Below are 9,939 nucleotides of genomic sequence, written 5' to 3'. Positions count from 1 at the left end.
GTGGAGAGAAGGGGCGGAGAGAAATTTCTAGCCAAAATAAGGAAGACCATTTCAGACATTTTCATTGTAATGATACACCCTTAGAACACTGTTCAAATGCTAGGAGAAGAAATGGACTGTTGGGCATTGAGGTTCCAGTGGAAGGTAAGTGGACCTTGTGTTCATAAACCCTGGCCTTACTAAGCTACTCACTAAACTCCTAGAAGGCCATGTTCTCTCCCCGTTCTGAGCCTCGCCACATCTTTGCTAGAGACTACTACTAACCTAACTCCTCCTTGAGCGTTAGGTCTCTACATGGAAGAAGCTTTTCTTGTTCCTCCTTTGTGCCACCTCAGCCTGCCGCTGGCTTCTCTCATGTAGAATTACTGCCTCCTAGACCCCGTGGTCCTTGAGGGAAGGACTGTGACTTGTGCACAGTTATATAGCCAGTATCTTGAACAGGGCCTGCCATGGTGTAACTGGCTCCCTTTTCTTCTCCCTAAAGTTTGACCATGCCCCAGACCCCCTGTATCCAACTCAGTTCTAAAGCAGGGCTCTTCAGGGCTTGCCTATTCTTATCTGGCTGATTCCGTTATTAGACCTGCTTTGACCATAAAACCCCACTTCTCATATTTATTCCTTATTATATAGTCACCAGTTCTTCCAGAGAATGGGTTTCCTGTCTTTGGACCTCAGCTTCCTTTAACTGTATCAGACAACTGTAAGTAGGTCTCCCCAGCTCTGACAGTAACGGAGGCTGGTTGCCTCCACAAGAACGTGTGTCCATCCCCTGCTCACAGCACTTGGCTTAGATACAGCTCTAGATCTTAGGCTTCCTCTAAGCCATCACCAAATGGGCACTTGGCCTTGCATTCCCTTCTCAGCCTGTTCTGGACCTAACTTTAAGCACATACTGCGATAACTGACCCAGTCTTGCCGTGTGTTTAATACTGGGCTCTCCCTGGCCCTGAAGGACTTCTTGGACTCCAGATCCTGGAGCAGTTCCCAGAGGTAGGGAATGGGCTGTGGGTGCAATTCCGCAAGCCTTAAGGATGAATAGTAATGTGTCTCAGAAACACACTCGAGAGCCTAGACGTTCTATATTTGTAGATTTAAAGTTTTCCACCACAGATTGCAAACCAAAGACCAGCTGTACTGAACTGAAAAAGCCCAGTTGTATCCATGCCAGGTGGGTCCTACTTCTGTGATGTAAATGTAGGGCTCCATCATACACAGGTCCAATATGGTACCCGAAGATGTCTACACTCTGATCCTGGAACCTGGGTGTACCTTACCTGGCAAAAGAAGGTGTGCCGATGTAATTTAGGTTACTCACCTTGAGATAGGGAGGTTATCTGGTGGGCCCAACCTCATCATCTGAGCCCTTAACAAGCCAAGACCCTTCTCTGGATGGAGCTAGATGCAGCAGAAAGGGAAGTCAGGGAGAGTCTAGTCCTGGGAGGGATTCAGTGTGCCTTTGCTGGTTCTGCGATGGAGGAGCCACGCGCACGGGTTCCAGGGAGGACTCTAGGAGCTCAGGGTGCCCCCAGCTGACAGCCAGCAAGGAAGAGGGGACCTCACTTCCACAACCACAAGGAACTGAATTTGGCCAGCAATCTGAGTGAGCTGAGAAGCAGATTCTGCCTCAGGGCCCCCAGTAAGGAACGCAGCCCTGCTGACAGCTTGCTTCCCGCCCTGCCCCCACCCCGTAGCCTCTAGAAAGGGGACCCAGTGGAGCCACGCTGCACCCCGACTGCTGCGCTACGGAACTGTGGAATTAGGAGGGGTGTGGTTTTAAACTACGGCATCTGCGGCGGTTTGTTCTGGCAGCAATAAAAGATGAATACAGGGCTTTGTCGCGGTCAGAGCCTTTGGGAAGATTTGCCATTTCCTCTTCTATCCAAGATTCTCAGCGGAAAGCGCCTCTCTGAAGCTCGCCCTGGTCTGCGTGGCTAATGAGGAAACCTATGAGCCGAGAGCAGGGGTTTTCGTCTCTGCTCACAGAGGCTTTCTTCCTGCTTGGGCGCTTCCTCAGAACAGCATGTTTGGAGTTCCGCAGTCTTCCTGGTGAGCCAGATCCTGGCCGTTCCATCCCCCTGCCAGGGAGCTTGCCCAGCCAGCCTCCAAGGAAGGTGTCATAAAAATGCAAACACTCATGTCATGAACCCACCACCTCCAGCGGCAAAGTGGAGCCAGGCTTGTTTTGCAGCAAAAGCAAAGCATCAAGTCAGACGTTTCTAAGATGGATGTGTCAAGCAGGTGAGTCACCTCTCTGAAGACTGCCTCCTGTTCAGCAACTGAAATTGTCTTCTACAGAAATAGAGCTGGAACAAAGGGCTCTGGTGGTTTTGTCCTGGATTCCCTGTGAATGGTTGGCTTCCATGGGTGGAGCCCAGAGCTAATGGTGCCAGTGGCAGGGATGAGCTCTGCCGGCAGGCTAGTGTGGTCCATGGAGAGACTCCATCTGATTCAAAACGCCTTAACCGAGCGCCTGTGTCAGGCCCTGTGCTAGGGGCTGGGGACCAACAGGAAGAGTCAGACCCTGCCCACAGAATTCACAACAGAGTGCGGAGATGAGCCAGAAAGCAAGAAAGCATGAACTGATGGAAAATCCTCCCTGTGCAGAGGCAGGAGATGCTCATCTGTCTGCCTATGCCCAGGAGGCTTCACAGGAGAGATGGCTTTTGAGCCTGACTTTGATGGAGAGGCAGAGATCAATGCTAATCGATGACCTACACTTGGTGCTATATGCTGTAATTTCACGTTGGTGGAATTCTCATAGGCAGAGCTCCTGTAGGCTTAGGCACAAAAAGGCATAAAGAAGTAAAAGTTTCCTGTGAGTAGGCGTCTCATTGATCACTAGAGTGTTATGGCTTCCGGGTCCCACATCGGACAGGGAACAGCTCCTGAAACATCCCTGCATTTCTGTCTGCATTTGCGTCTGCATCCGTCCATCCACACTGAAATCTATGAGTTCACTCCAGTCTTCTAATCCCAAACAGAGTCTCCGGGTTCAGTCTAGTTTTCCTCCTTTCTGTATTTGCCACTCCCTTGTTCAGTGGCCTGTTTTCGTCTGTTTAGGTTGCTGTAACAAAAATACCAGCGTGGTATTTAAGCCACTCTGGGTGGCTTATGAACAACAGACATTTATTTCCCACGGTTCTGGAGGCTGGACGTCCAGGCTCAAGGTGCTGCACATTCAGTGCCTGGTGAGAGCCCGCTGCCTGGTTCACAGATGGTGTCATCCCTCTGTGTCCTCACGTGGCAGAAGGGAGTGGGGCGCTCTGCGGGGCCTCTTGTATAAGAGTACCAAATCCCTGCATGAGGCCTCCGCCCTGGTGACCTAATCACCCCAAAGGCCCCACCTCCCAATGACATCACACTGGGGATTAGGCTTCAACATCTGCATCTTGGGGTGGGTGGGGGACATAGACATTCAGCCTACAGCATAGCCCCGTGTGAACTGCAAGGCTGGAGAATAAGGTATATTTAGAGAGAGGACAGATGTGAACAGTGGTTCCTGTCCTACTGAGGTGCCCGCTGTGATAGATGGAGCATCCCTCTCCAGTCTGCCTTTTACTTGGAATCTGAAAGTCACAGGGAATGATCTCTAGAAGATACCCAGTACACGTTTCCCCACCGTCAACGCTGGTAAAGAGGAAACATGTTATTTACGCAGGAGCAATAACATTTGATATAATATTATCAATTATGGGAGCGGAATTCATTGCTAGAGGACCCTGGTATCCTTTTTCAATGACTGAACTAGTCAAGAAGCCTTTGGTGGCGAATAGCTGGAAACCCAGCACGACTAGCTTAACTACCAGGAACTTTAATGACGCCTGTAGCTGGAAGTTCAGAGGGAGGCTGGCTTCCTGGCTGACTTAATCCAGGGTCTCTGGACCACTTTCCTGGGATCCTCCGGGCTCTGCTTCCTCTCAGGCTTGTGGTGAGGTGATCACACTGCTCTCACTGTCTCACCTCATGCCCGATGTTATCCGGAAGAGAAAGAAAAGTGTTTTCCAAAATCTCTCCAGGAGAGGAAAGGACTTTACTAAAAGTTTCCTGAGACCCTCTCCTTGTATCTGAAGAATTTTTCACTTTTTTTCCTTTTGTTTTTTTGTTTTGTTTTGTTTTGAAACAATCTTAGATTTACAGAAGAGCTGCATAAACAGTATAAAATCTTTTTTCTTTGAACTACTTGAGAGTAATTCACCAACCTGAAATTCCACAAATATTTATAGCTGCTTTATTTGTATTTCCAAAAACTGGAAACAACCTAGATGTTTTTCAGTGGATGAATGGTTAAACAGACTGTGGAATCTCCACACCATGGAATTCTACTCAGCACTGAAAAGGAGCAAAGTATCGCTACATCCTGGGTGAGTCTGCAGAGAATTATGCTGGTCAGAAAAGAAACCAAAAACAATCCAAAAAGGTTACACAGTATATGATTCCATGTATATAACACTCTTAAAATGACCCTGTTATAGAAATGGGGACCAGATTAGTGGTTGCCAGGGGTTAAGAAGGAAGTGAGAAACAGAGAGAACAGACTTGTGGTTGCCAAGGGGGAGGCGGGTAGAGGAGGGATGGATTGGGAGTTTGGGGTTAGCAGATGTAAACAATTATATATAGAATGGGTAAACAACAAGGTCCTACTGTAAAGCACAGGGAACTATATTCAATATCCTGTGATAAACACCATAGTGAAAAGAATATAAAAAAGAATGTGTATATATATGTATAACTGAATCACTTTGCTGTACAGCAGAAATTAACACATTATAAATCAACTACAATAAAAAAGAAAGAGAGAGAAGGAAATGAGCGTAGGAGGGGATGGGGGAGTTTATGAAATGGCAACACAAGGGATCCTTGTGGAGATGGAAACGTTCTGTATCTTGACTGTATCCATGCCAATATCCTGAGTGTGATGTTGTACCATAGCTCTGCAGGATGTTCCATTGGGAGGAATTGGGTAAAGGATACACAGAGTCTCTCTGCATTATTTCTTACAACTGCATATGGATCTATAATTATCTCAAAATTAAAAGTTTAATTTAAAAAAAAGTTAAAGGAGAGCTAAATAAATACAGGAAAATTAAAAAAAAAAAAAAAAAAAAACAACCCTGAAGTTCCATCCACCAGAATAATTTAGTGTATATTTCCTAAGAATAAACACATTCTCCTACAGATTCTCATCCACAGACTCTATTCAAGTTTTGCTACTAGTCCCAATAAGGTCCTTTATAGAATTCCTGACTTTTTTAACCTTGACATTTTATTTTATTTTATTATAAATGTATTTATTTATTGGCCGCGTTGGGTCTTCATTGCTGCGTGCGTGGGCTGTCTCTAGTTGCAGTGAGCAGGGGCTACTCTTCCGAGCGGGGGCTACTCTTCGTTGTGGTGCTCAGGCTTCTCATTGTGGTGGCCTCTCTTGTTGCAGAGCATGGGCTCTAGGTGTATGGGCTTCGATAGTTGTGGCACGTGGGCTCAATAGTTGTGGCTCCCGGGCTCTCAAATGCAGGCTCAGTAGTTGTGGTGCATGGGCTTAGTTGCTCTGCGGCATGTGGGATCTTCCTGGAGCAGGGCTCCAATCCGTGTCCCCTGCATTGGCAGGCAGATTCTCAACCACTGTGCCACCAGGGAAGTCCGACTTTGACATTTTAAAAGTGAATAGCCCAGTTGTTTTATAGGAGGTACCTCAACTTAGGTTTATTCAGTGTTTCCTCATTGGATTCAGGTTTTGGTCTTTGGCAGGAATAGCACAGATGTGAAGCTGTATTTCACTTTGTGCATTCTATCACCTGGGGCATGGTTTCCATTTGTTTAATCATTGGAGATGTGATCACTGGATTAAAGTTGTATCTGCCAGACTTCTCCACTATGGAGTTACTCTATTTTCTTTTGTAATTAATAAGTATTGTGTAGGGAAGTATGTTGTAGCAATGTGAACATATACTTCCTTATCAAATTTTCAGTGTATTTATCTGTATATTAGCATCAGTAGGGACTCATGAATTCCTGTTTTGCTCAGTGGCCTGTGATCTGTAACTATCATTATCTATTTTAATGAACAGATTCTCTCTGATTTGGTCAGTGGGAACCGCTTTAAATTGGCTTCTGCATCTTTTTGAAATGCCTCCTAATTTTGGGGTACCTTCTTTCTGGTAGAACAAGATGTTCCAGGCTCATTTTGTTCTATCTCTGCTTGGATCATTGAATCAGCCATTTCTCCAAGAATCCTTGGTTCCATTCAGTGCAGAATGATATTTAGAAGCCAAAATTTAGATACAGAGTGTTCTTATTGCTACTGGGTGTCATTGCTTCTCGGTTCTCTCAGCAGACAGAGTGAGGGAACCTATCCTGGGGTGTATACTTGCATTTATATCTGTATTTACCTCCATGCTGAGATCTGTATCTATATTTTTACCTGTGTCTATATCTATATCTGTCTTCATGAGTTCACGCTGTCTCCAACTCAGTAACAACACCATGGGGGTCTAAATCACCTCTGAACCTTCCTGTCCTGCCCGAGTCGAAGCATTACCTGGCATATGACAGACGCTCCGTTTATGACAAAGGAGTAACCTCTCTTTTTCGTTTTCTTTTTTTCTTTTTTGGCCACACCACGTGGCTTGTGGAGTCTTAGTTCCCCGACCAGGGGTTGAACCTGGGCCCCTGGCAAGTGAGACCATGGAGTCCTAACCACTGGACAACCAGGGAATTCCCAGAAATAATCATGAAAGACCTCAATGGAGTGTCAGCCCTGCTGGAGGAAGTGCTCAGGTCGTGGGGTGGAAGCCAGGCTACTAGGACCGGCAGTGGAACGGGAAGGGTAGCGGTTGCCAGTTACATTCTCTGTACAGACTTTAATTCCTCAGGTCTTCAAAGTGCTAAGCAAGTAAAACATAAAATGAATGCATTGTAAAGAAAGATCACTGTATTTTATAACATAGAAACAAAAAAGTATTCTCTGGAAAAATCTACCAAAAAAAAAAAAAGAAAGAAAAAAAGACGAGATGAAAAAAAATATTTGCAATTCATATTACAAAGAGTTAATTGTCTCAATATACAAAGAGCTCTTACAAATCAGTAAGAAAAAGGTTAAGCGTTCAATGAGTAAAAGTGGACAGTGGACATAAATAGGCATGCATAGAAAAAAATGAAAATGACAACTGTATGAAAAGATGTTCAACTTTATTCACAATTAAAGAAATGCAAACCAAAACAACAGTGTGCCAATTTTACCTATCAGATTGGCAAAATGTTTAAATCCAATAATACCCAGTGCTGGCCCAGGTTTGGAGAAACTTGCATCTATCAGCATTTTGGTGGGAGTGAAAATTTGTCTGTCCCTTTTGATACAGGAATTTGTTGACATCTTTTACATTTTAAATTTACATACTTTTAATTCAAATAATTATACAGGGAAGGGAAAACAGAGGGGGTACTGAGATAGGCTGTGATTTCAGAATATATTTATTCTGTCCTGACGTAAGCCCTGGGCTCAACTCCAAAAGCCTTGTTCACATAGTTTCCTGTTCATGGCGGCTGTTTATCTTATTCCTATTTTCTCAACAGTCAGGCTACGCTGTCCTTTGGCTCCAGCACCAAGGAGCTGTGCTTCCCATCATGGGAAGATGATGCAAGAGACCTGCCTTCAGTCTGACGTGGTTGCTGGGATGAGAGCTGTTTTTTTCAGTGACGGGAATGTGTTTGTGCTGCTCTTTAGTGGACACTGTTATTGCTAACTTAGCCTCCATTCTCCCTTCTTCCTTCCCAAGAAAATCAAAGTGGGCTGGGACCAAGGCAGTAAGTAGCAGAGGGGATAGAAAGTGGAGGGTGGGTACAAAAGGGAGAACAGGGGTCAAGTCTGGTCTTGTTGGAAGGGGGAGGTTTGCGTGTCAGAGGAGCAAGGAAGCTGGGGGTTTGGGGAGGCGAGGTGAAGAGTGGGCCCTGGGGAAACTCCGGGTTTCTCTTGGCGTGCGGGATGATGCTCAAGAGGGAGACGTGGCAGGAGAAGCAGACTTGTAGGGCAGGGTGATTTAATTTTGGACTTTCTGTGCTTGAGGTGTTGGTGGGACAACCAAGTAGAGACAGCCAGCAGGCAGTTGGAAATAAACAGCTGGGCTCTGGAGAACGTCTGGACTAAAGATATGGATGTCTACTAGTCATTGGTCACGGTTGACAGAGGATGAGATGGCCAGGTCATGAAGGAAAGCCCTGCGTCTTATGTATGTATTTTAACTTAACAAGAACATATGTAGCCCTTGTGGTGGACCAGGCACTTTGCAAATATTTACTCATTTAATACAGATGAAACTTTGAGGAAGACACTGTGTTATTATTATCTTCATTTTGCAGATGAGAGAATTGAGGCTCAGAGAAGCCCCCCGACCTGCCCGAGGTCTCATAGGTCACAGTGGCACAGACCAGGCTCCAACCCAGGTTACCTGGCTCCAGAGCCCATGCTCTCACCCACTGCACTATGCTACACGGCCACTTTATACTGGGCGTTGCTTTCTGTGTGATTATCAGGAAGTTTATAGGACTTACTCTGTCCTGCGGCCCTGGGGCTGTTTGCATAGAGGTTACGTCCTGCCCTTCTAGGTAAAACTAAGGCAGCTGTGAGCTGAGGAAGACCCTCTGGATTGATAAGTAAAGGCATCATGTCATCTGCGCTTCTGACATCTCCATGGATGCAGGACGCTGAGATGACAACAGGAGACCTGCGTGGAGGACCACTGGGCTCACCAGCACTGCTTGTCCTCTTTCAGTTAATTTCCATTCACCTTTTCAATTTCTTCCCTCAATGACTTTTGGATTTTTGTTTTACCAAGATCCAGATAATATTGTAAATTTACAACTTCTGCAATAAATCTCCTCCAAAAAAATCACATACCAGTAATAGAGAACACACACAAAAGAAAACATTAACTGATCACAGACACATTTGAAAACCAGACAAAATTTCTGTGGTCTAAAAGCATAACAGAAACACAACTAAGTGGACATACTGAAGTCATGGTTCTTCGGGGCTTAGGTTCTGAAGCAGGTACAACGGGTGGGAGTTTGTATTCTGCAAAGTCATGGGCAGTAACACAGCTCACACAGGACAAGCGATCTGGGCCAGGCCCATTTCATGAAACTAGGTGCTGGGATGGGTCTCCCTGCAGTGATGGGGGCTGAAGAGCTTACTCCTGATTGCTTATTCTGTCAGGGGGCCTGGCTTATACAAATACCAGAGAGGTGGCAGGAGGCAGACCCAGCCTTGTAAGCAGGATCTGGGACAGGCTGCCTGCTGCCTCGATGGCTGCATCTGAGATATTCACTGTAACATGGACGTACTGAGCCACTGAGAATATATGTCTCAAGATTGGGAGCCCTGAGAGAGAGGCATGTAGAGGTGACCACCAAACTGCTAGGCAGGGAACAGCAGATGGTGAAAGGGGAGAGCGAGAGAGAAGAGAGGCTTCCACTCGAGCCTACAACTGAAATTCCCTAAAATTCCTAAACATATCAAAAATGAACACAAAGGAAGACTACCAACAAAAGAAACTGTTGGGAGATAATTCACTGTAGGCAAAACGGTAACAATAAAAGACTAGTGAGTCAAAACTCACTTCCTTGTTGAGCACACAGCTAGACTCCATTTCTGAGCCTTCCTTGCAATTAGGCATGACCAGATGATTGAATCCCAGTCAACGGAATGCGAGTAGAAATGAGGTGTGCCACTTGCATACCTGACTCATAAAAACTTCCCAAATGCTTCTCTATTTACAGGCTGACTGGGATAGAGACACCCCTTGTAACCCTGGAAGCACACACGTGGGAAACGGCAGGACCTCCATCAACCTGGGTCCTTCAGTGACCCTTTGGAGGAGCTGGTTTACCAGCCTGGTCACCCGCACAGGATTGTTACCTGACCAAAATAGCTGCTGTTATGTTGAG

The 9,939-nt window shown here is 45.8% G+C and overlaps 1 long non-coding RNA gene across 1 annotated transcript; it reads left to right on the top strand.

Moving 5' to 3' along the window:
* Nucleotides 1–1,374: 1,374 nt before the first annotated feature.
* On the top strand, nt 1,375–9,518 carry LOC130831465 (uncharacterized). The gene is made up of 3 exons (XR_009048060.1): nt 1,375–4,361; nt 7,570–8,222; nt 8,353–9,518. It is a non-coding gene; the product is annotated as an uncharacterized LOC130831465 (long non-coding RNA).
* Nucleotides 9,519–9,939: the final 421 nt, after the last annotated feature.

The sequence above is a fragment of the Hippopotamus amphibius genome, chromosome 11, assembly GCF_030028045.1.
Source record: "Hippopotamus amphibius kiboko isolate mHipAmp2 chromosome 11, mHipAmp2.hap2, whole genome shotgun sequence".
NCBI classification, from domain to species: domain Eukaryota; kingdom Metazoa; phylum Chordata; class Mammalia; order Artiodactyla; family Hippopotamidae; genus Hippopotamus; species Hippopotamus amphibius.
Note: the sequence above shows the minus strand (reverse complement) of the source record. Positions and strands in the feature narration are given on the sequence as shown.